Source organism: Cavia porcellus, unplaced genomic scaffold (assembly GCF_034190915.1).
Source record: "Cavia porcellus strain 051 isolate PalLab524CR breed Dunkin Hartley unplaced genomic scaffold, mCavPor4.1 scaffold_18, whole genome shotgun sequence".
Lineage (NCBI taxonomy): Eukaryota > Metazoa > Chordata > Mammalia > Rodentia > Caviidae > Cavia > Cavia porcellus.
In genome coordinates this window covers 55,436,165-55,462,329 of record NW_026947501.1, presented here as the reverse complement: position 1 = coordinate 55,462,329, position 26,165 = coordinate 55,436,165, and the positions used below count along the sequence as shown (strand labels likewise).

Below are 26,165 nucleotides of genomic sequence, written 5' to 3'. Positions count from 1 at the left end.
TACCTGGGAGATTATTTCGAGTTTGAATTTCTTTAACGCTTCCTGGAGTTGCTTGTTAATTTCAGTAGCTATTGTATCCAATATTTGAGGTGAATGGCATATATTTTCTTCTATATACATTCCTCCTAGAGTTTCTTGAGATGCGCTGGAGGTTTGAAGTTGTAATGTGGTCTTTCGTTTTGTCATTTTCCTATATTTCTGTGTTTCAAGTGTTATTTGAAAGCTTCCTCAGGATCTGTTGGAAATCCCCTTCTATATTTGCAGCTACTGAGACTCTGACATCACATTACCCCAAGCCACTGGGCCTCTGGAACCAGTGGCCCTCCTCTGCCTGTTCAGAACTCTGCAGTTCCAGATAAGCTGGGCCTCAGGGACACTGTGCACCCTCCTGCCTGTTGGAAGCTCCACAGCTCTCCAATCGCTGCTGGGATGTGGAGGTGGATGTAGATGCCTCAAACCCACCTCTCCACTTCACTGCACCAGAAAGCCTGGAGGGACCCAAACAGTCTGGGATTTGGGCAGAGTGCGCTGAGCACTCACCACAGGCCGCGGTGCCTCTGGAACCTGCGATCCTTCCCTGCTTGCTGAGATATCCACAGTCCTCGGGTCCTTAAGAATTGCAGGGCCCTTTCTCGTGCCCAGGGACGGCGTGCGGATGTGCGGCTGATGAATACTTTTAAGCTGTTAATAATTAAGGTTTTATTTACAGTAAAGTTGGAATGAGTGTAATCCTCTTGTCTACAAATACAAGAGATCAAGCATGAGCTTTTGTAAATCATGCATTATTCCCAAGGTAACTGAGTTGATTCAGATACCATCTGTATGCTCTTTAGGATTTTCTGTAAAGTCCTAGTGAAGTAGCTATTCTGGTGTAATCTATTTGTACCAGGCCTCATCTGCTCGAGTGTTACAAAACCAGGAGTATAATCCCCTGTGGGAAAAACAGTCCTCTCTCTCAAATATTATGGTATGGGGCTAACAAATATTACAGCTTTTTTGGAAAATAATATCAATATCTATCAAAATAAACAAAAACAAATCTGGCCTTTCCTATACTGGTAATGGAAGCCATGGAATGAAGCCTGGTGGTTGGTAGGTAAAGGGTTGGACAAGCATAGGATGTTCAGGGCCCCACACTGGAAATGAGGCGCATGATCAGACAATAGGCCCAGCAAAACAAGTTGTGGAACAGTCGTGCCGTGGGGTATTTTATACACGTGAGAAGAAATGAGTCTGGCCTGCAGCAAATGACCTGGAGGCACTTCCTATAGGTTCAGTTCCATGTGAAAAGCGAAAGGCAGAAGTGAATATATAGTCTCAATGTTATAAAACATGAAAAATTCATGCTCCCATGATTGTGTTACAGAGGGAGCATATCAGGAAGTGTTATTTTAGCAGCATTTTAAAATTGGTTGACTCGAAAGAGCAAGAGTTGGTTAAAGGAGAAAGCACAGAAAAGAGTGGGAGAGTAGAACATTTCAATAGCTATTAAACTGTTAATAAGTTTAATAACTGTGGTATTAAAAAGGAGAAATGAGAAGGGGTGGGATGGGGTGGGGGAGAGAAGAATGCAGCAATAAAGTTCTCAAGCCAAAGGAGAACATTGGAGCAGAAAACAAAAAATAATTCTGCCTAAACTGTTCCCGTAACCCCACTACCTGGGTGTTACTACCACTCCCTTAGGAAGAATCAGAGACTTGATATGAGAACATACCAACGATATATTCTTTATGTTTATGTTTAATTGTTTGTAAGTTTGTTGGGCAGCCTGTATAATAATAATAATGATAATAATAAGTCAGTCCCCATGGGGTCTTTCTCTGTTTCTAGTTCTATTCTCATTACAATTTTAGCGACTTTGCCCCTCTTTAATATTTCCCTCTTCCCAAGTGCAACTGAGAATCCCTAAACCAAGACACTGGCTGGATTTTGGAAGATACTCTTCCCGTCTTCTGCCCTCCAAAACCTCCCTGTGTCTGGACTCACTGATGCCCCTATGTTTGTATCTTAACTCAGTTCAGAAAGTACATGGTGTAGACAACTGGAAGAGAACTTGCCTTTATGAGAACTGAGACTTTATATGGAATGAGGGACAGTACTTTAATTGTGCAAGATAGGGAACAAGCAATGGTGCAAGACCTGAACTGAAAAGTCAAGAAGGCCCTGCCGAGTGATGGTGCCAACAGAGTGGGGCTCACCGCTCAGTGGTGCACTGGCCAGACAGGGCATGTGTTAGGCCAGCTTGCAGATGGGAAGTTTACACCGAGAAACTCAGCTTGTCAGCACAACCTGAATGGTCCCAGCTGAGTATTTCTGCTCTTGTAGTGAATCATTGTTTCTCTGCACTAGACCCAGTTGTTTTATATTCAGAGTAAGTTACTCTTCTCCCAGTGGTACCAAGTTCAGAACTGAACACCTAGTCTGGTCTTCATTTGATATTGCTATACAGCATCCTTTCTGGTTTGCAGGTGCTTTTCTGAAGCATGGAATCCTTTCTTGCTCATAGACACCTGCCTTTCTGGGTCAGAATCCTTCCCTAATCCTTGACCCACATGTGACCTGAAGTTGCTGCACTTTCCGGGTACCCTTCCCTGGACTCCCTAGTCTGGGCCTTGCTGCATGTACGAGCAGGGAGCATCCCATGCCATATCTTCAAGTTCACTCTCTGCCTCATTTTTCTTGTTGCTGAGGTAAAATACCTGACACCCAAAGTTAAAGGAGGAAATGTTTATTTGGCTCACAGTTTGTAGAGGTTTCACTGCATAGTTGGCTGCTTCTGCCGCCGGATGACATAACAGAGGGGCATCACTGAAGAGAAACAGTTTGTGAAAGGCAGAAGGCAGCAAAGCATCTAGTAACAGGTGACAAGCAACAAGGAGCACCACTTCTTCTGTCTCTTATAAGCTATCCAGCCCCCTACCCTGAGGGTAGCCCTCATGCCCAGGGTGGGGCAGCCTTAATCCTAGCATCACATCAGGAATCAATCCCAGTATCACACACCCTAGATCCAGCCACCTCCCAAAAGCTCCACTTATGCCTGCATGAGGCTTTGGGACTCCCCTCGTCCCATGCTTCTGATGCTAGCAACTTTGTAGAAATAGCCTACACTTCTGATATCAGCCCAGAAGTGGATTTGGCACTTGGGACCAGCTTTGCATTCCTGATTTACCTTGCTGCCAGGCTCCCAGTGCGGCTTCAATCACCCTATGAGCTCACGCTGGATTAAAAAGTTTAGGTTTCTAATCCATCTTAATTTTCATATGTGGTGAGAGTTAAAATCCAGTTTCAATTTTGGTGTGCATTTATTCAGTTGTCACAATGCCATTTGTTGAAAGATTAATCTTTCCCCATTCAGCTTCCCTTATTGAAAGTCAACCATAAATATGTGGGTTTACTTCTAGGCTCTCACTTCCTTTCCACTGACCTATTTATTTTTATGCCAGTACCACACTGTTTTGACTACTGTAGCTTTCAATAAGTTTTGAAGTCAGGAAGTCTGAGTCCTGCAACTTTGTTCTTTTCAAAATTGCTTGGTCTGTTCTGGTTCCCTTTTGATTCCATGTGAATTTTGGAGCAGCTTGTCCATTTCTTCAAAAAAAAAAAAAAAGAAAAAAATACTATTGTAATTTTAATGGTAAGTCCACTGAATGCATATATCAATTAAGAAATATTAAGCCTTCCAATCAACAACATAGAACATCTTTTATATCTAGGACTTTTTAAAAATTTCCTACAATATTTTATAGTTTATAGAGCACAAGACTTGTACCTTTGCTAAATTTATTCCAAAACAGCCTATTATTTTTGATGTTGCTATAAATGGAATTGTATTCTTTATTTCATATTTGAGGAGTCATGGTTAGTGTATAAAATGTAATTGGTTTTTATATATTGATCTTGTAATTTGCAGCTTTACCTCCCAAATAGCTACAATCACATGTACTATTCTTAATTAACTAATATGATTTATAAAAATTGAGTTCAAAGGTTCTTTTTTTATTACATTCAACACTGATGTAGCCTTTAAAGTCTTTGCTCCCAAAATCTCTCAAAACAGACATGAGTGAGTAACTCAGAGGTGCAATGAAACCAATGGCATTGCTCCTGGTGCCACTGTGCCTGCAGACACCGCAATATATACAGCAGCTCTGTAGGCTCCTTTGCTTTGTGTATCCAGCACACGGAGTGGAGAGTTCACCTGGCGCTTCTCTTGTTGCGGTGCAGGATCGTACTGGAATCTGGAATCTTACTGGAGAGCAAAACCCATGGAACAGGCTGTTTAATCCCATGCACGGTATAATACTCAGATGTGTCTAGGGTGTTTTCAGGGGCTTCATAGCTCATGGAACTTGGCCCATGGCCCTGTAGTCTAAGGGGTAAAATCTACTCTATAAAATCATTGCACAGGAAAGCTGGGGGGAAATACACTAAAGAGAAGTCAGCACTGTCCGATGCCCACCCCAGCTCTAAGGCAGTGACTGTCTTAAGCCTTGTTGTCTATGTTCTCATCCCTTTTTGTTTCCTTGTGTAGGGTCTTGTAGGATGTTATTTTTTCTAATGTCCTGCTGTATCTCTATCTAGATTTTATGCAGCTTTAATAATGCCCTAGACTCTCGTTCTCTTTGTCCTTTTTGCAATTTGGAGTATAGATTTTTCTTGAATTCTCTTACTTGCTTTGAAGTTTTATGTGATCTTGTTTGCCTTACTGTTCATTAAAGGATGATAAGGCAGGAAAGGAATTGGAATGTGTAGGCAGACTGAGATTTTATAGGCTATAAAAAGAGTTTACTGCTTTAATTGGGCTGAAATATGGCCCCATGTTCTCCTGGCCCAGCACTGGAAGCCAATAAAATCTGAAAACCTAACAACCAGATTTCTTTTTGACTTTTCTGGAGTCTTTAAATTTGGTATATTTTGTCTTCTCAGCTTTCTGGTTCTTTGTGTTTTACATTCTAAGATAAGACACACTGGTGTTCAGACTTTAGCCCTCCAGAATCTTCATAAGACTGATACAACTACTCAATAGTGAATCAGTTTTCCTAAAGTATGCAATGCTGTCTAAAACACTTCATTTCTTTGTTATACAAATCTCTTTAGTGATGCCAAAAGGGTTTCTTTCACAAAATTATTTTGGAACTTTAAGCAGTTTTCCCTAACTTTTCTTTCCAGATACCTCAGATTTGTAAATACAGTCTGCTGAGATTTTTGAAGACCTAAGCTGCCACATCTCTGATATATCAGGTAACAGAATAGTGGGGAGGAAAATTCCTGTGGTGGAGAAAAGTGAAGGCTGGGGAGCCCATTCAGTTCTCCACTGACACATACCTGCTGCATTCTAAGCCAGTGACATCCTGAGAAAAGCACAAACCATGCCATCAGAGGGACCTCACGTTGAATGGTGACAGTGTATTTTTCTTACTGGTATGATTTTGGCCTTCTTTCCCCTTCCACCTCTCTGTCTTCTACCACCTTCTCCATTGCCACCACCTCCTTCCCCTCCTACCTGTCTTCCTCCTTCTGTCTCTGTCTCTGTCCTTCTGTCTCTGTCTCTGTCTGTGTCTCTCTCTGTACTGCACACACACACACACACACACACACACACACACACACACACACAGAAGCACATTCCACCCTCCTTCCATCCACCACTCAGGTCTGGAGTCTAATGGAGGGTGAAGTTTGTTTCTGAGAGTGGTGAGCGAGGGTGAAAAACGAGCTCAGGACAACCGCAGCCCGGTCAGGGCAGGAGGAAGCTGAGCACACACGGAGTATCTGTGGTCCTAATGTGTGTATCACCATGACTGACAGTGCGGATTCATGCAGGAGGGGAGTGGTGGGGGCCTGAGATCTCACAGCCCACCATGCACTTCCTGATAAATTTCTGCAGTACGTTATAGATGTGGTGCCCTTGTGCAGTATACAGCCTCAGCTGTACACAGTGGCCCCACATGGCTTTCCTCTTGGTCTTTAATTTTCCTAACCCATTTCTGGGCACACAGTCATGCCTACTTTTCACCTTCTTAAGGTCTACTTAGTCTTTGAGTCTCAGTATCCCAAATTGGGATTAGAGTGACATTCATTCATGTTTAGACTGGCTTCTGCTCCACATAGGACGTAAGACATCACAGAAATTGAAGTTAAACATGAAATTGAGGAGGCTGGAACAAAGGAAAGTATCTGTGTAAGAAAGGAATATCTTTAAGCCAATGACTGGCAACTTTCTTTTTAAGGCTGGATGGTAGATATTTCAGGTTTTGTGGCACACATGGTCTCTGTTACCAGGACCGAAAGAGACTGTCACAGATAATATATAGATGAATGAGCATGGTTGTGTTTAGTGAAGCTTTATTTATAAAAAAAAAAAAAAAAAAGCAGTGGGGTAGATTTGGCCAGGGCTTGCAGTGTGAGCACCCCTGGTGTAAACCAGTAGTTTCAATATAGTACAGAGTCACTGGGGAAGCATGTTAAAAACAGGTGTCCAGTCCTCTCTCTTCCAGAACTCTTTGTGGAACACTGGGATGTGGCATTTCTAAAACAAATGTAGCTATTATAGAAACACTCAAATATTCATGAAACTACAAAGATTAGTGCAACTCACACCCTTCTACCGTGACCCATGTCCCAGTTATCAGAATCCTGCTGTTCTTAATTCTTCACTCTTTCTCCACTTCTTTAGTTTTTCATTGAGGTGTTTTAAAGCAAGTCCCAGACATTATACATCACTTGAAACACTCACGCAGGTGTGTCTAGCAGAAAGGGCTAAAAGGAAAGAAAGAGAAGCATTGTTATACCAAAACAAAAAAAGGGTTACCCATCCCTGAGTGTCTTCTAACACCTACTTCATTTACAACTCTCCTCAGTTATTTAAAAATTTTACAGTTGATAAAGGTTGGGTAATTTTAATATACTTCAGATTGATCCATGTGTTGGTTTTATGGATCTTTTTAACTATTCATTCTTGTATTTGCTTTAAAAAGTTCTCTCCCTTTTCGATTCTCTTTTTGTTGTTAAAAATATTTGCCGATTTGTTCTAATGAATTTTCTCCATTAACAGATTTTAGTTAATATTATAGTTATTAGAATATTGTAGCTATATATAACTATATAATAATATAGTTATATAATATTAACTAGATTAATATTAACTTAAATATTAATTTTATCTCCGTGAGGTTTCTGAACATCTCCTACTATTCTCCACCTGCAGCTGGTTGGATCTTTGGATATGAAGCATGCAGTACCAAGGGTTGACTGTACTTGAGCCCCCAGCCCCCAATGTATCAATTTAAAAATTAGTGAGTTAGCTCCCTAGCTACCTCCATAGTAACCAGGTGGATCTTTTTGGCGTATTTTGGACTTTTACACATTAGATGCAGTTTCATTGTCAAACTAAAAGCAAGTAGAATGTGAAAACAAGTTTATTTGAATGAATCGGATTATGAGTATCTGAGGAAACAAATTGCAGCCACCTAAAAGTAGCACTAAAATAGTGTTCAAGGGGCTTGGGTTTTTAGAGATTGAAAAAAAAAAAAGAGCAAGTAAGAAACCTACAGGAAATCGTATTGGTTAACAAGAGCAACACAGGATGTTGATTAGTCCTCTGTCACCAGATATGATTGAAAACTATAGTGAGTGTTTAAAAAATTATTACAGTAAAATTGCCATTCATTCTTCAAAAGCACACCCTGTTGCTCTTACCCCTTCCTGAAGCAGTTCTGAAGCTGTCTTTCCTGAGTGTCTTTGATGCACTGTTGTCCTACCTCTGTGTCCTGCACAGATTTGCAGTGTTTACATTCCATGGCTATTTTGCTTTGGGGAAGAGCCAGAAGTTGCACTGTGTGCGCTTTGGTGAGTAAGCGGGTGAGGCCACGATTAAATGGTTTTATGAGCTGCCTTCCTGTTGGGTGGCACTCGGCAGTAGCACTCACCGTACTGTTGGTCACACTTCGTAAAGAGGACTTTCAGAACTGCTCAGAAAGAGGCAAGAATGGTGGGCCAAGTGTGTTCAAAGTGAGCGGCAGATTGGTGAGATTAGTGGATGTTTCCTTTATTAATTTAAGCATTCCCTTTATTAATTTAAGTATTCAACATACATTTTGATCACCCTTTATATGTTGTACATTTTAGAATTTCAGTAAGTAGGAAAAGTTTTTTTTTCCCCATGGCTATTTATTATCTTTACAGCCTCAGGGATTTTTCAGAGACCTGGTGTTTTGGGTCAGAATGACCTAGGTGACTGTAGTTTCATGTCTCATGTTTCCCTGGGCTAAGGAATTTTGTGACCTTATTTTACCTGTGTGTATAAGTAATATTTTAAGTCATTTCTCAAATCCATTACAGTTGTTTTATTGTTGCTAAAATTGTGTGTTTTGGCCTGTGTCCTTTGGTGGGAAGCGTGAGCTGTATTCATCCTTCTAGGATTAATATTTTTGTGCTTTGGCACAACACAGATGCCCAAGTTCTTTTGGTTCATTCTTGCCATTGCCCTGGAGTCAGCTCTTTCTCCAAGCTCTGGTTCCTTTAGTGGGAAATGATATTTAAAGACCAGACTCTAGTGGTAGGTGCTCATTACCATTGGATAAGTGTTGCTTCCTGGTCTTTCCGTTGAAGTAGGTCATAAAAAGTCCAGGAAATACTGTAAAACTATGTTAGTTCCAATTCAAATTAAGATAGAACAAGGATTTTAAAAAAAAATTTAGAGCAAGGATTTGAGTTAAAAGCGTTGCTCTAACTTTTAAAAAATTCTATAAACCAATAAAATTTGAATTTTACATTGACAATCCTGGGTTCTAATACCATTTATCAGATATTTATTTGCTTTATATCACAGCATACACTGAATAGCTTTGAGGTGACAACATGTTGCTATTCCTAACAAAATTTCTGAATACAGTCTAAAATTTCTTTGTAGTTCTTTACTGGGTTATCTGTATGTCTCACAAACTGTATTTCCCTCATTGCTATGTAAAAGTCATGCATTTTAAAGTTCATTGAAGTAAATTCTCTCTATACAGCCCACTTGAAATAATGGTAGAGTAAGTTTGTTGTCTTTGAGTTTTTAGGACCTGCTTTTTCCCTTAGGTTTTTTTTTTTCAGTTATGTAAAACATTTATCTAGTTCAAAGTCAAAATTATGAAATAGGGTCTATTTAGAGAGGGATCCTTTCCAGCCCTATTCTTCCCTTCTATAATTTTAACTGGCTTCTGGTTTACCTGATTTCTTCTTGAAGGTATAAGTGAATGCACACACAGATGCCTGTATGCACACACATACTCCTCTTTCTTACACCAGAAGTAGCGAACTTTATATGTTCCTCACTTGCTTTCACAGTGCATCTTGGAGATCTCTGTGTGGCAACATCCAGGGTGACCCCTGTGGAGGGGTCCACAGGGCACAGGTTGGTCCGTGGATCTTGCACTGGGAAGCTTTGGTGTGGATAAGAATCGTCTCTTTTGTAGGCTCTTTTGTAAGAAAAGACTGGAAACTGACTTGGCCTCAGAACCAGTTGGTTCCATGGTTCACAGCCTGAGTTGTTTCCAGAGTTCATAGTCAGTGTTTTCAGAATGGGGTGCATGGGAGCCACCCTGGAAACCCCTCATGCCAGCCTGTCTGTCAGGGGCTTTGAGGAACAGGAACATGTGTTCTTAGCATGGGCCACTTATGCCTAGCAGGGTCTGCAAAGGCAGGAGGAAATCCATCAGTTCACTTGCAGGAAGACGCTTCTGGGGAGACAAGGGGGCTGGCACTTCAGGGATGAGCCTGTAACAAAGCTGTAGCTCTTTGGAGGGTAGGGTATTTTTGAAGACAGTGTGGTGGTTTTTTTCCCAAGAATCTGTCCCTTCCTTCTTCCTAGACATCTGTCTAACTCTTGGGATAAGAAAGCTGCCAGAATTTCCCCATTGCAAACCTTGTTCATGGGACCTAATTCCAAAGGCAACGTAAACTGAAGCTGAATTTTTTCCTGGCTCCCTTCTCCACACAGCAGCTGTTCATCCCCCGAGAAGGCTGCATGTTGGGTCGGACATTGTGACTAATGAGGGAAGCAGTACTGCTCATGTTCTGTGGGAAAGTCCCCTCGGGGCTCTTGGAGATGAAGGAAGGACGGCCCCAGTGGGGTGCAGGCTCTATACAAGTAGGTGAGGGAGGGGCCAGGTAAATCTGAGCTGTACACATTTACTGGGCCTGCTGAGATACTCAGACTAGGAACTTCTAGAAGGCAAGGAGGACACAATAAACTAGTTGCCCAAATTTGCCTATTTTTCCCTTCTCAGATTCAGTGCAATGGCCAGACTAATGCACCAGCAGCTGCATCCTACAGTGTCCTCATCTGGACAAAAAGGACTGGCTAGACAAGTCGCAGGATGCCCCTAGCTCTAATGTTTTATGATTGCCTGATCTGTTAGTCACTTTCTTGTCTCTGGGACAAAATATCTGGCACTCACAGTGTAAATGAGGAGAAGTTTATTTTGGTTCATTATTATTATTTAGGATTCAGTCCATAGTTTGCTGGCTCCAAGGCAGAAAGAGCATGGTAGAGAGCATGGTAGAGAAGAAACAGTGCTCATACCATAGTGGCTGGAAGTAGAGAGAGACACACACACACACACACACACACACACACACACACAGAGAGAGAGAGAGAGAGAGAGAGAGAGAGCATGGACAAGAGCATACCCTTCCAGGTCATCCCTTCAGAGCCTTGCCACCTTGCACCAGGCCCTACCTCCTAACAGCACATGAACTATTGAACTCATCAATAGATAAGTTCATCAACAAGTAGAGTAAAACCCCAATTATCTAATCACTGTCCAAACACAAGAGACCTTGGGGGACATGTTATATTTAAACTGTAACACACGATTTCTGCAAAACATACTGACATACCTTCTAGAACAGGCTGTACCTTGCCACAGATTCCTGAGCCCTGGCTTGTGAAGTTTGTGCCCCAGGCTTCTTCAAAAGCAGCACCTATGAAATTCACCAAGGCCTCCAGGGCAATCTTGTCTGGGTAGTGTGTCAAGGGATATGAGCTTTAGACAAAGCATACAGGAGGCCGCTGAGAGCCATGTGGCTGGTTAACATACTGCTCATTCATCTACAGAAGCAGCTTAAAGGAAATGTGCCAGACAGATGCACACAGCCACATCAAAACCCAGTGAGCCACTGCATGTGGGAACGTCTTTGAATGTCCACCTTTCCTCCCAGGCTGCGTGGCCAGGCACATCACAGAGTGAAGATAGCAGCAGTTTTATGGCCTTGCTCTTGTACTGAGGACCTAGACTATAGGGCATTTGCCAAGGATAAACCTAGATGCCTTTCCCAGGTCATTGTGGATCAGCGCATCCTTCTCGAGGCCCGTTACTGCCAGTTTCCTTCATTCTTAGGTTCTTTCTCCAGCCTTTTTCTCTAGGTGTTCCCCAGCATTGTAATGGAGGGGCTTCGGAGCCTGGCTATGGGGAAGCTGTTTATCTACCCTAGGTTTTTTGACTTGCTCTTCTTTTTCTAGCTGTTTGAGGTGTAGCATTAAGTTATTTATTTGTATTCGTTCTGTTTTCCTGATGTGGGAACTCAGTGCAGTAAATTTTCCTCTGAGGACGGCTTTCATTGCATCCCACAAATTCCGGTAAGTTGTATCTGCATTTTCATTTTCTTTTAGGTATTGTTTAATTTCTTCTTTAATTTCCTCTGTGACCCACTGATTACTCAATAGTGTGTTATTCAGTTTCCATGTGTTTGTGGGATTTTTGCAGTATCTTTTATCATTAATTTCTAATTTCAAAGCGCTACGATCTGATAACATGCAAGGGATGATTTCAACTCCTTTGCATTTGTTTAAATATGTTCTGTGAGCTAATATATGGTCTATTTTAGAAAACGACCCATGTACTGCTGAGAAGAATGTTTTTCTGATGTTGTTGGGTGGAACATTCTGTATATGTCTATCAAGTCCATTTGTTTACAGGTGTGATTCAGTTCTGTTATTTCTTTGCTCATTTTCTGTCTGGTTGATCTGTCCCTTGGTGTCAATGGCATGTTAAGGTCTCCTGTTACAACTGTGTTACTGATAATTTGAGTTTTCATTTCTGTTAATAGTTGTTTTATATAACTGGGTGCTCTGGAGTTTGATGCATATATATTTAAGATAGTTATCTCTTCCTCTTGGACTTTTCCCCTAACGAGTCCTTTATGATCATTGTTGGTTTAAAGTTCACGTAGTCTGCAAACAGAATGGCTACTCCTTCTTTTTTTTGGATTCCTGTTGCGTGAAGTATTGTTTTCCATCCTTTGACTTTCAATCTGTGAGTATCCTTCTGTGTTGGATGGGTTTCCTGTAAACAGCATATGGTTGGATTTTGTTTCTTGATCCATTCTGCTAGTCTGTTTCTTTTGATTGGTGCATTGAGATCATTTACATTAATGGTTATAACTGTTATATGCTGGTTTATTGTTGACATGTTATCTCTCTGCTGTTGCATCTTTATCTTTGTGTTCTGTTTAATTATCTGCTTTGCTTAGTGGTTTTTTCCTTTGTGTATCTAAACTGTCTCTCAATATTTTTTGCAGGGTTGGTTTGGTGTTCATGAAGTTCTTCAGCTGTTCTTTGTCATGGAAGTATCGTATTTCACCATCGATTTTGAATGATAGTTTTTCAGGGTACATCAGTCTAGGTTGGAAGTCATTTTGCTTTAGGATCTGGAATACTTCACTCCATGCTCTTCTTGACTTTATTGTTTGTGCTGAGAAGTCTGCTGTGATTCTGACAGGTTTTCCTTTATAAGTGATCTGTCTTTTCTCTCTGACAGCTCTTATAATCTATTCTTGTGTTGGATTTCTGGGATGGTGATTATTATATGTCTGGGTGTAGTTTTATTTTGGTTATGACTATTTGGAGTTCAATAGGCTTCACTGAACCTGATGTCGGTTTCTGATCTCATGCTTGGGAAATTTTCAGCTATTCTCTAAATATTCTCTTGACATCCTTTATGTTGTCCCCTTCTTTTTCATTAATCCCTATCAATCTTATGTTGCTTTTCTTTGCATCATCTTGCAGTTGTTGAATTGTTATTTCCTGATTCCTTGTTATTTTTAAAAGATCTTTCCTTTCCTGTTCACTAGCTGCAATCCTGTCTTCAAGGTCTGAAATTCTATCTTCACTTTCATTGAGATGGTTTTTACAGCTTTCAGTGGAGTTTTTTATTTCCTGTATATCTCTGTGCATCTGCATTATGTATTCTGTTTGTTTCTTATATTGCTCATCTAGGGATTCCATCTTTTTGTTTATTTTCTCCAATTTTGTAACTGTGTTTTCTTTAGATATATTCAGAATCTCTTTCATTTCTTTTATCATTTCTTCTTTTACCTGGGAGATTATTTCGAGTTTGAATTCCTTTAAAGCTTCCTGGAGTTGCTTGTTTATTTCAGTAGCTATTACGTCCGATATTTGAGGTGTATGGCATACATTTTCTTCTATATACATCGCTCCTAGGGTTTCTTGAGATGGGCTGGAGGTTTGAGGTTGTAATTTGGTCTTTCGTTTTGTCATTTTCCTATATTTCTGTGTTTCAAGTGTTATTTGAAAGCTTCCTCAGGGTCTGTTGGAAATCCACTTCTATGTTCACAGCTCCTGGGACTCTGGCACCCAGTTCCCCAGGCCGCTGGGCCTCTGGAACAAGTGGCCCTCTTCTGCCTGTTTAGAACTCTGTAGTTCCAGATAAGCTGTGCTCCAAGGACACTGTGCGCCAGCCTGCTTGCTCGAAATTCCACAGTTCTCTGAGCGAAGCTGGAATGGGGAGGCGGAGGTAGGCGCCTGGGGCCCACTTAGCAACTTCACTGCACCCAGAAGGCTCAAGCGAGGGTCCCCCGAACAGTCTGAGCTTGGGGCAGAGTGCACTGGGCACTTATTGCAGGCCTCAGGGCCTCTGGAACTGGTGATGCTCGCCTGCTTGCTGAGAATTCCACAGTCCTCTAGACACATGGGGAGGCGGATGCAGGCGCCCCAGACCAGCCCAGCCTTTACTCTGCACCCAGATGGTGCAAGAGTCCCAAATAGGCTGAGCTCCAGGGATAGTGTGCGCCCGCCTGCTTGCTGGAAACTCCACAGTTCTCCGAGAGTAGCCGGAATGGAGAGGCAGATGTCTGCGCCTCAGACCCACTTAGCCACTTCACTGCACCGGGAAACCTGGAGGGTCCCGAGCAGTCTGGGCTTGGGGCAGAGTGCTCTGGGCACTTACCGCAGGCCGAGGGCCTCTGGAACTCTACCCTAGGTTTTCTGACTTCTATTCTAGTGATGGCTTGAAGGAAAACCACCAGCGGAATGTTTTTTGGGGTATTGTCCTGTAGGGAAACCTAGAGGCCCCTTAGTGTTTCAAAAAATATGGTGTTCCTGGTGCTGTTATGCTACCTGGTGGGATGGAGCCATTAGGGGAAAAGTTTGGGGGAGGATTTCAAGAAGTGGGAGAGGTGGCTGTCCAAACCACCATTCAGGAAGAGCTGCAGGGGCCGTCGAGTGGATACGACCTCCCCTCCAGACTTACGTGGCTGCAGCAGCGTTGGTGCATCCTCACATAGTTTTCTGTCCCTCCCCACCCACTGCTTTCTGATCAGATGTGTGTACCTGACCTATGCTAAGCCAATCAAAGTTTTCCTAGAATTATTTCAACTGGAAATTGGTGGGGGAAAAGGAGCTTTCTAGTGGCTTAAGTTGAGGAATGTGAGACTGAGGGCTTGTTGGTCTCTGTGGTTCTGTTTGGTGGTGGATTTAAGTCTTCCTTGAGAACCAGGCTTCTGTGAACAAAGGAAGGGAGAAACAGAGACAGAGACAAGCACACAGAGACAGACAGACACACACACACGCACACACACACACACACACACACACACACAGACAGAGAGACAGAGTCCTGATGTTCTTCATTTATGGACTCTGAATCTTATGTTTTTTTCAAGCCAATTCCCATTTTTCTGCCGCTTCAGAGAGGCCAGATGAGGGGCTTTCATATTGCTCTACCTCATTGCCCGCTGGGTTTGCTCTTGGTGAGCTGGATGTTAGGGATTGCATCTTGTTTAAGCATCTTTTTGTTTTCTTTTCTCTTTTAGGTTAATTCCTGGGGTAATCCTTATAAATAGCCAATGATGGGTTGCTTTATTGCTAGTATTTAGAACCCCTGAGTAATAACTACTTCTCCAAAGTATCTTCCATGCATAGCTGGATTTTGGGGTTTGAGTCCGTTGGAAGGTCCTACTTTTTCAATTTGTTGGAGATGAGAAGTTGCTGCTTGTTTGGCCCAGTCCGGGGCTCTTTGGTACTTTGGTACTTTGGTCTGTGACACTTAGTTAATCTCAGTCATGGAATACTAGGAGGAACAATTGTTTCAAATAATTATGTCATTTTTGGCTTTAGTAGTACCATTAGCATCAAACACAGCCTAGAAAATGACAACTCAGCTAATCATTAATTTGCCACTTTTAACCATACAAACTAGATTTTTTGGTTATATAACAAATTCTAAAACCATAATTTTATATACCATATACAAATCCTTAATATGTCAATTCTGCCCTTAGCGGTTAATATTTAAAATGGGTTAAGGAGAAAATAGAGACATGGAAGAAGAGGAAGAGAACAGAAGTAAGGTTGGAGAACAAAAGGGATCACATCCACTTTGGGAAACTGGTGCAGAATACTGGAGGGAAAGAGAAGAAAGAGATAAAAGGAACAGAACAAAACCACCACCACAAAGAGGCTGGAAATCTTGTTCATAGTTATGAAACAAGATCAAACAATGAAGGAGAAAAAACCAAAAAGCAAAAAAACAAAAACAAAACCACCACATAACAAAAAATAAACAATGAGAAAGGAAGAAAAAAAGAAGAGAGTTCACTTCCAGGTGTGTCTGTGCCATCACTGGCAGATAATGTGTAGAGACAGAGTCCCAATCCCTGGCGATCTATCCCAGCAGCCAGCAGTAGCTCTTTGGTGGGTCAGGAGATAAGCCTGCACTTTCTGCCTGAGAGCAGACTCATTTGACCTGCAGCTGTCTGTGCACCTTCCATGCACCTGAGCCCCGCCATGAGCCGCTAGATAGAGCTGGTGGCAGCTCTGAGTTCTGAGCTTAGCTGGCCCCCATGCTAGATGGCTCCTGACAAGTCGCTCTCTTGTGAGGAGGACTGAGTCTCAGTACTCACCAGCAGCCAGTGCAGTCCTTCACATCCTCTGCTTCCCTCCACTGCTGCATCTCTCCCTGAGGCCTCCAGGGTCACCAACTGTCATCACGTGCCACAGGTTTGCATCACTTCTGTCACACAGCGAGTCCCATTTCAGGTAGATGGGTGCCTCCTTCTTTGTTGGAGTTTGTCTCTTCATTCTCTCTGTGGGCTTCATTTCACACTTCAACTTCTTCCTGGGTCCAGGGGACCCACTTTCCTCCTGCTTGTCTTCCTCACATTTCTATATTCTGGGTCTGGAAAGCAATTCTCAAGCTCTTTCTCTGCTGCTTACCACTTTGCCATCTCAGTGCTCCCTTATCATTTTGCAGAAGGTAACTCAAATTGGATTTTATTGCTTTGTAATTAGGAAGCCTGACTAGTGCAGCAGTCTAGAGATATTATACTCCTGCCCACTCCACAACTCCACTCTCTACCTGTGCATGGGCAAGTGTATGTACCTTCTTCTTTTTTTAACCCACCCAAAATAAGCTGTCCTTGAAACATTTCAATTTGCTCCTGTAAACAAGAACTGTTATTTAAATATCCACATTATAATGACCAAAATCAGAAATCAGCATCGATAGAATTATGGTATCCAGTTTGTTTAAATTTCTCAATAATATAGCAATCTAGTATGCAGGAATTACCTAGTCTAAAACAATGGTCTCAGCCTTTGCTATACAATAAGATCATCTGGGGTGAAGATATTTTAAAAAATTTAAATAACTAGACCTACTCTAGAAGTTGGATTTATGGATCGGTTGTATATGTTTGTGCCACTGAGTGTTTTTAAAAATATCCTAGCTTACTGTGCTATAAAGTGATTTCTGAAATTATTGATTTTAACCAGTAATGCACATTTTCTTCTATTTCTTTCTTATTGATCAATGATTAATTTTGAATGGATATATTAGATTGAGTAGTGTTCTCCCCAAAAGTTTGTGCCCATCAGAAATCTCAGAATATGGCTCTATTTGGAAATAGAGCTTTTACAAATATCATCAAGTTGAGATAAGGTCAACTTGGATTAAGGTGATGTCTAAAGTCAATGACTGGTATCCTTCTCAGGACGGGAAGACTGAAGACAGGACGTCAGGGAAGAAGGTGACAGTGGAGTGACACTGCTACAAGCCAAGGAATGCCAAAGCCTCCTGGGAGCTACAGGAACCTAGGAAGAGGCAAGCAAAGATTCTTTTTCAGAAATAAGATACTGCTGACACTTTGATTTTACACTTTAATCCAGATTTTTGAAATAATTTGCTTCTGATAATCAGTTTTTGCTGTTTACTCTGCCAGCGTTGTGTCATTTATATGGCAGAAAATGAGTACAGGGTTATAACATCCAGTCAAGCCAATGTGACCTGAGGGAAATTTTCCTGGGTCATTTATTCGGCAGCTTTTCCTTGGAGTAAATGAGTGATTCACAGATGGTAGAACATAGCGCTGTCTGCAAAGCCTGAGTTCTTCCTTCTCTGGGAACCTAGCAGGATTAACCTGGCTCTGGGAAGTAGATGAAGCACGTGAATATTTCCCAAGGTGTTGCGGGATGGTCCAGATTATGCTTGTCACTCCTGGGTTTATCACTCAGAGGGAGGCAGTTGATCCACTCTGTTGTACTCTCATGCAGTGACCAGTGATGCTTCAGATGGGGGTTCCTTGGATTGACAGGACCCGGGAGAGAAGAAGTGGCTTGGTGCGCATCCCTAAAATCCATTGGTCACAAGGGTTATGTCACAGTTCCATCTCTCCTTTGTCATGGGGCAAAGGTGCAGAGTTTTAGGGTCTTGAGCTCTAGTTGGTCTTTGTTGCTGAAAGAACTTTTCAGGCTGAGTGTTCTCTAATAGAAGTTAGGAAGTAGTTACCTTTTCCAACCTTAAAAGTTTCAACTATTCCCTTCCCTCCCTGACTACAAACCAATCTTGTCTTTTCTGAGCCCATCTCTTGCTTACATTGTCAAGCACTGCCAATGGCAGCCACCGTGCAGTGCTCACCTAGTGTTTTCATATCTTCTCCTGGGCCCAGGAGCTCATTCACTGTCACCAGTAGGTGACAGTTTTGTCAGATGTCTTCCAATTGATTGCATCAACCCTTGCTATCCGGCTTTGGTCAACAGTATCTTCCCTGTCTCTTCCAGTCCCTAGGCCAGTGCATCTATTTTGATTTTTCTTTATATCAGCAACAATAGTCTTCTGGTATCTTCATCGTAAGTGACTTAACAATCCTCCAGTGATTCTTAGTGACTCATACCACCAACAGAGCACTTTTTTTCCTCACAGAAGCTGCATGCACTGAGAAGGGACTTAGTCACCCCGTCATTCTTGCCACTGTCTGACGCAGTTCTGGAAGTCCTCTTTCACAGCTATCTCTAGTTGCACTGTTGTGGCTGTCTCTATGTCCTGAACTGATTAAAAAGGTTTACTTTCCTGGTTGTTTTGACTTTGGGGAGGAGTCAGAAGTTGCACAGTGTCAGATCTAGTGACGAGCATGTACTATGTGTCCTTCCACATTATTAGGCCTGCCTCTCCATTGGATGGCACTCAGCAGCTGCAGCCGCTTTATTTTTGATCATGTGTCATGAAGACTTACCTTATGGAACAGGGCTTCTAGAGCTGCTTCCGAAAGTGGCAAGAACAATGGGAGGTGTGTTTGAAATGAGAGGGAATATTTTGAGTTGGCTTCATGACCCCCCCTTTTTTTGAGACCATTTCACTATGGAGTTCAGGCTGGCCTTAAACTCACTTTGTTGCCCAGGCTGGCCTCCAACTCACAAGGATCCTGCTGCCTCAGCTGTCCAAGTGCTGGGACTACAGGTGTGAGCTACCACACCCGGCTTGTAACGCACTCTAAAAACATCAAAAACTTACCGTGTATTTTTATCACCCCTTGTATAGGGTCATCTTTTAGAAATGCCTAACCAATACAGGGCCAGTGTAACTGAGTCCTTTTAAGATGGGGAAAAGAGGTTAAAGTTAAAAGAAGGTGGATGAGTGGAAGGTAGATGGTGGAGGCAGATTAGAGTGATTCCCTGTGGAGACAGAGAAAAGGCCATGAACGGAGGCTGCAGACAGCCTCTAGAAGCTAGAAAAGACATGGACACAGATTTTCCCCTGGAGTTTACGCGGGGTACTCAGCCCTGGAAGATCCGTTTTGAGCTGCTGATGTCCAGAACTGTGAGAATGTGTTTGTGCCATCTTAAGACAGTTTATGGTAATTCGTTACAGCAGGCAAAGGAAACTCATAGGGATGTACAGATGGTATCTCCTAACCTCATATCAGCAGGTCACACCCACAACGCTCATCTCACTAGCAAAGTCATCTTGGAGGGAAGGTCATTTGGAGGTGGCAAGGAATTCAGCTGAGGCACAGCACAGCTGGGGCCAAGCCACGTCCAGGTCACGCTGGACCTCGGGAGCCAGGCCTGGTGGCTCTGCATTGAGCATCCAGTAAGACACCCCTGTACTGCTACCTGGACAGCGAGCTCTGGAGCTGCAACAAAGAACTGCTCGGGCTCCTGGGGAGCACAGGTACTGGATAACGACCCGGGTCACCAGCGCGTCCCTGCCATTACCTCCTGGGCAAGGTGGAGTGTGTGCTGCGCCCAAAGGGCAGGCCCATCCTTACCTTGGAAGACAATGGGGTCCCAGGTGTGGGCACAACCCCAGGTCTCAGAACTGCAGGGAGTTATCATCTGCCACAGTTCCCTAGCACACAGAATCAGTCCGGGTGCAGGAGTGGGCGCTGCTATGGAAGGGGATCAGAGGGATCCGCCTTGGTTGTAAACCTCAGTTGCTCAAGACCCCGCCCCGCGGTGCTCACCACTGTGATGGGCAACAGGGATGGACTGGGCCCGGCAGGGTGTGTCTGTGTGTGTGGACTGGGGGGTGTAGGGCTGGGGCAGACTCCAGGGTCTCCTCCTAGCACAGGTGTGCAGAGGTGGCCCTGGGCAGCAGCAAGGGTACCTTGGCTGGATGCAGTGGGGCTTGGGTCCGTGATATCATTTGATGCAACGCAGCCCTGAAAAGTGTGCAGAGGAGTTGGTACAGTTCACATTTGTGGGCGGAGAAAATAGCTGGGTCACTGGCTGGTTAGTGCCTCATTGTGAGATCTGTGTTCTGCAGGTCAAGTGATCACATTTCAGACAATCTGAAAAATCCAGTTACAGATGCCTCAGGGTTACCTTATGCCAGGGTTTGCTTGCGGTTAATTTCGCTCTCAAAAATGAGGTGAGGTTACGGTAGCTACTGTTAATATTGGGTTGTCTTGTGGTGAAGTACTGTACTTACATTGTTCTGTTCTGATCTGCTTTGTTCTGTCCTCTTTTGTCTTAATCTCTTAAAAAAGACATATATACACACACACACACACACACACACACACACACACACACACACATATATGTATGTATATGTATATATATGACGTGAGAGCCCAAAGGAAAGAGTTTGGCTGAAGTAAAAGCTGAGTGATTCTTGGTAAAGCTTATGGGGTTCCTGCACTGTTACCCAGTAGGGAGATGGGGGCTTAGGGAAGAGGTGTGGGATGGCGGATGTGTCTGAGGTTCCCATACTTCTCAACGTCTCTCTCTGCAGATAGTTCTTTAAGGCCTGGTTCTCAAAGTGTGGTCCCTGGGGACCCAAGACCATTTAAAATTATTTTTATGAGACTCCTAAGGTGTTATTGGCTTTCTTTCACCTTCTTTCTCTCATTAAGGTATAGTGACAGTTTCTAGAGACTGTGTGAAATGTAGTATTTCAACAGATCTAATGGAGAAGCAGGTATGAGAGTCTACCCATCTTCTGTTAGGGAAGGTATTAAAGAGATCTGTAAAATACAGAACAATGCCAGTCTTCTTAATTTTGCTTTTTTTAAAGTAAAAAAGTTACTTTCATAAAATACTTGGTGGATTTATTATGCTTACTATCAAATGATTGGATAAATACTTTTGAAATTTTTTCTATTATAATTTTGGTTAGGATAAATAGGTATAACTCAGCTAAATAAAAGCTTTTGGGGGACCTTTTTTTTAAGAGTGCAAAAAGCCCTTTATGCATATATCTGCTCCTATAATCCTCAGTCTTCTAAGTTTATTCCTGGGCTATTGCCTCTTTGCCTTTTTAAACATAGATAACTGCTGTTCAAAATATGGAATAGAATTCTAAGGTCCCAACTATTGATTTAGGCCAAGCAGGACACTTCCATGTGGATTGTACTACCCCTGGGAATGGAGAGAAAGGCAAGTTTGGGCTGCAAAGCCACTGGACAGTGACTTCCTACGTGATCAACAGAAAGTGTTTTTTTCCCCCCTCACTGAACTTATGGCTGAGGGTGTAGCTCAGTAAGAGGGCTTGCCTGGCATGCATAAGGCCTGGAGTTCAATCTCCTGTACTACAAACCAGAAAGCAACACAGAAATGAGAGTAACATCCCTGCTGTGGGGTTGTTGTGAAGCTTAGGTGAGAACGAGTTGTGTTGGCCTTCAGAAATGCTGGTTACCATCTCATAAACACACACACACACACACAAGTCCCATTATCCTAATGAAGGATATTCTTTCCACTTTTTGCTATTCTTTTTACTTCTAGTTTTTCTTCTAGTTTACCTCACAATTACAGCATAAAAACAATAGCATGTGAATAATATGCATAGAAATAGCATATACAACATTTTAAATATTTTTTTCTAAATGATTAAAAGTTGTGCAATACATTTGAAAGTTCACCTTGTGCTAACAGATTTAATCTTATCTGGCTTAGATGACAGTGACCTTCTTTCTGAATGTTTTAACATTCAGCTAATATCAGATGCTCTATAGAAGACCAGAAATGAAACTTGCCTATTCAGTGAAGTAACCTTAGGCTCCTGTGACTGTCCCCACCCTTGCCCCCACCCTCGCCAGGCCTTTGAAGTTAGAATAGGTGTAGAGAGGTGGGGTTTGTGGCCGCCCATAGTGACTACTATGTGTATAGTGGGAAGTTTGTTCAAGGTAGTCATGCGTGGACATTACAGCCAGGACACAGTTTCCTTCTGAAAGAAAAGAGGTTGTGAAATTTCCTGTGCGTGACTACTCTTTGCAGAGCAGGAATTTGTTCCTAGGCTGATGGACATCATCTGCTAAAAGCTGTGTGGGCAGAGCCCAGGTCTCCCTGAGGGATGGTTTCTCCCTTTCTCCAAGGCTAGCTGGGCCGGTGGGACCCTCTCTCCTCCTTTGGTTGCAAACCCCAGACTCTGAGAAGGCCTGGGGTGCTGAGGGCCTCCCTGCCCTCTTACATACTCAGCGATGGTGTGCTGTTTGTTGTAACCACAGGGTTCTGAGTGACCTAAGGCTTGCTATGGCTTGGATGTGATTCACGCCACCAAGGATTCATGCTCTAGAAGCTGGGTCCCCACTGTGGTGACACTAACAAAGAGTGGGACCTTTAAGAGATGGAGCCTCATGGGCGGTCCCAGACTGGTTCCTCCTCATCTCTGGCTTCCTGTCTTCTGATGTGCTCTGTTCTCCTGTCACTGAGAGGTCATCCATCCACCACGAGGTCTTCAACAGAGCTGAAAAGAAGCTGGTGCCATGCCCTGGGCCCTCCAGAACTGTGAGCTAAATGAACTTCTTTTTTTCTATAAGGTACCCAACTTCAGGTGTTTCCTTTTAGTAACAGAAATGCCCTAATCCAAGGCTCCTTATTGGATTTTGTAGGGAATGTGAAAAAGCAATGTCAGAAATGAGAGAAGCTTTAGAAACATTTTGGAATTTATTGACAGAGAGAAGTTTCCTCATGGGGCCTGGCTGGTGCATCAGTATGCTCCTGGACAGGGGTGCATCCCTCAGCCCAGCAACTTAAAAAGCCTCCCTGGACCTTTCTGTTCCCCTAAGACCTCTCATGCCCTCCCACAGTGTTCTTTGCTGTTCCAGGAAGCTTCTGTCTCTTCATTCCCTTCTCTTTTTTTCCCCTAAAGTAATTAAAATTTCTCTATCTTTTTAATGTTCACTCCCCCAAGCTTATTTATTCATGCAAGTGCTTCATGAACACATTCTCACCACGAAGAGTCAAACAGTGTGGAAGGTTTCTTAAAATGTTCCATTCCCAGCCTCTTTAAAGAATTGTGATAATATTGCTTGGACAAGATATCATGCCTATATCTTGTAGTCTGAATAATTACTACAAAGACGACAATATGCAGTGTATTAATTATTATAATTCTCCTACTAACTTGTTTGGAAACTGTTTTTATTTTTTTTCCTTAAAATGAAAAAAAGTATGTAACATAAAACTTACCATCATAGCCATTTTAAAGTGTACAGTTTAGTGGCATTAAGTATATTTACATTGTCATGTGCCCATTTCCAGAACTTTCTCACCTTCCCAAACTGAAACTCTGTGCTGTATTCATTAAATGAGAGCTCTCTATCACCTCTTCCCCAAGTCCCTGGTAACCATAATTCTACATTTTCCCCTCTAAATTTGAGTGTTCTAGGTTTTTCCTTAAAGGAAAGCAATCATACAGAGTTTATCATTTTGTGACTGGCTTATTTCACTCTCTGTCTTCAGGTTTCCTCCATTGTAGAATATATCAGAAATCCTGCCCTGTGAGGTCAAATAATTTCCCATTGTATTGGTAGACCACGTTTTGCTTATCTCATCAGTTTATTTGATCACCGAACCATTTCTCAGGCTTTAGCCTAGCTCAGGGTCTTTTTTCATTTCTTTTGTATAAATCCATATACATGTAAAATATTATTTTGTTATATGAGCAGGATCTAAGTGTTTTATTCTATAGCTTGCTCTTTTACTGTGTAACTGCTTTTTATTGATGGAAGGTACGAGCAGACTTAATAAAGCTGTACTGTAAAGGAAGGCCACCATCTTCCGTAACTGTCTCTGTCCCTCATTTGCTTCCCTCAGGGACAGTTATTCTCAATTCTTTGACCTTATTCTGATGTTATTTAACTCCATTTTCCTAAATAACTGCTAAAATGGCCACTTTTCTTTTTGTTTCTGTTTTGGGGCTGGAGATTGAACTTAGGGCCCCCTCCACGCTAAGCACATGACCTATCATTAGCTATACCCCCGGCCATCAGCGCTTCATTGTGTTCTGCCTTACTATGTAGAAAATGGAGATTTCTTACTGTGCCACTACTGTCATATTCTCTGAAAATCAGTGTGCTATCATTTTACTTAAATTATGTCCAGCGCTTATATTGTTACAACTATATAAATATTATTCCCGACAGCATATTTTATTTCCTTCTGTCAGTACCTTTTATCTGGAGATAATCACCATACCATTAATTTGCTTAGGGTCTCTCTATACATCTATCATTCACTGACTTTCGTATTAGATAGATAACAGATCTATCATCGAATATTCCATTCTTCTTGATGGAGTCAAACTCATGGGGTAATTAGCCTACTCCGTCCAGCACCCATGGACATGCCCATCCTGGAATCTTCCTTTTGTGGCTTCATAGCCAGGCTGGACTAGCTTTCTCCATATTTCTTTACCATGTTCTTGGCAATCGCCTTTGTATCTTTTCTGTAGTCAAATCACTGTTTTCCCAGGTTTTCTCTTGGTTACTGTTTGTAGAGGGTTAAAGATGTCCATAAATTCTTTAAGGGCTCCTCCTTTTGAGACATGTGGTGTATGTCCCCTTGATTCCAGGTGGCTTTTTAACTGCTTTGGCCAACAGAATCTAGCTGAAGTGAGCACTCATCAATTCCCTGGCTCAGGCCTGAAGAGATTTGTATCTTCTACTTCCTGTCTCTTGAGGTAGCCCTGAGCTACCATGCTGTGAAGAAGCCCAAGCTAGTCCATGGAGAGAGGTCACATGGAGAGCGGTAAAGAGAAGCTAACATTCCTAAGTGTTCTTGCTCTGGCTGTTCTGAGCTGGGACTCCAGACACTGGGGAGCAGAGACAAGATATCCCCACTTTTTCCTCTCCATCTTCCTTAGAGAAGGAGTAGTGAATTAAAATAATAACATAACATTATTTTAAGATGCTAAATTTTGGAGTATATTCTTCCACATTCTTCTGGTTATTTATATAACCAGAAAAATCTCTCATGGAATAGCTTCCTGAGAAAGGCTGCCAAGGGATTAAATTTTTGAGATTTCTGAGATTTTCTTGTCCAACTGACTGAAAATTTATCGGGGTACAAAACTGTAGGCTGAAAATAAAACTTCCTTGAAATTTTAAAAACATCCTGGCCAATGTTTTCTAGAGTCCAGCATTACCTTTAACAAATCTGGCCAATTCTGTACTATAACCTTTAACATAGTTTTTCTTTTCCTCCCCTTCTGGAAACTTCTAGAAAAATTTGTTGTTGTATTTGTTTCTTAGCACTGCTGATATGGAATTTTATGATGAGTGCTTAATGCACTCTTTTTTTCTCCATTGTGCCCTTTTAATATGGAAACTTCAGGTATCCACCCTGTTCTCTCCTCAGAGCTCTTTTTACTCAGATGTTGGAATTGTTGGCCTTATCCTCTAATGTTCCTCCTCCCTCCTTGTTTTCTGTCTCTTTCTTTACCTCTTTGGTCTACTTCATGCTAGGTTGTTTTCAACTTCAGCTTCCAACTCTTGATTTACTCTGCTAATAGCTGCAGTCATATTTTACTTTCAAAAGTTCTTTTAAATGCTTTATTCCCTTTTTATACCATTTGTTTTTGTTTTCTGGTTATAAAGATATCTTACATCTGAGAACTTGTGATAGTAAGTTTTAAGGTCTTCTGTTCTCCACTGTGACGTTCCTTTGAGTTTCTTTTTGCCACTTGTGCTTTTCAACTTTTTTTTTTTTAGATTTTCATTACACATCTGGCAGCCTTGAGTTGTTCACAGGATGAGCAAAATGCGGAGTGTGAGTAAAATGCTGATTAGGAAGAGGGAGGTTTTGTGGCCACAGGTCATCTTCTTGACTGCAGAGTAACTGGAGGGTGGTGTCAGCATTTCTTTAGGGTTGGTTTCCTCAA

At 42.2% G+C, this 26,165-nt stretch overlaps 2 long non-coding RNA genes across 2 annotated transcripts in view; both read left to right on the top strand.

Annotated features, from left to right (window-relative positions):
• The window catches only part of LOC134471369 (uncharacterized), a 33,706-nt gene extending 16,145 nt beyond the window's left edge, over nucleotides 1–17,561 (top strand). Inside the window, exons 3-4 of the long non-coding RNA XR_010040806.1 lie at nucleotides 5,170–5,241; nucleotides 17,275–17,561. This is a non-coding gene — a long non-coding RNA (uncharacterized LOC134471369). The remainder of the gene's footprint in view (nucleotides 1–5,169; nucleotides 5,242–17,274) is intronic.
• Nucleotides 17,562–22,565: 5,004 nt separating this feature from the next.
• LOC134471368 (uncharacterized) overlaps nucleotides 22,566–26,165 on the top strand; it is a 200,337-nt gene continuing 196,737 nt past the window's right edge. Inside the window, exon 1 of the long non-coding RNA XR_010040802.1 lies at nucleotides 22,566–22,821. This is a non-coding gene — a long non-coding RNA (uncharacterized LOC134471368). The remainder of the gene's footprint in view (nucleotides 22,822–26,165) is intronic.